Source organism: Corvus brachyrhynchos, unplaced genomic scaffold (assembly GCF_000691975.1).
Source record: "Corvus brachyrhynchos isolate BGI_N302 unplaced genomic scaffold, ASM69197v1 scaffold245, whole genome shotgun sequence".
Lineage (NCBI taxonomy): Eukaryota > Metazoa > Chordata > Aves > Passeriformes > Corvidae > Corvus > Corvus brachyrhynchos.
Window position 1 is genome coordinate 4,143,515 of NW_008238988.1, and position 299 is coordinate 4,143,813.

Consider the following 299-nt stretch of genomic DNA (forward strand, 5'->3'; position numbering starts at 1 on the left):
GAATCACTCCACAACTCCTCCAAACAGAAATAAATGATTCTGTCATTAAAGCTCGGCATGGACATGGTTAAATACAGGTGCATTAAGCCGAAGCTGCCCAGGCAGCAGTGTCAGAGAAGGAGAGGACCAGCCACCCTCTCCAGCTGCTGCTGGAGGTCAGAAGAAGTTAAGCATGGAGTGATACCTTCACACCTTTTCTTTACCTCCACTGCTCTGCCACGATCCTGCTTCCAGCCAGGGGTGGTCCTTTGGACCTGCGTGTGTTCCTGAAGCGAGGAAATCCACAGCTCCATCATTTG

General features: G+C 50.8%; 1 long non-coding RNA gene across 1 annotated transcript in view; it reads right to left on the bottom strand.

The window, feature by feature from the left end:
* The window catches only part of LOC108447825, a 7,942-nt gene that overhangs the window by 5,708 nt on the left and 1,935 nt on the right, over window positions 1–299 (bottom strand). The gene's annotated exons all lie outside the window — the stretch shown is intronic.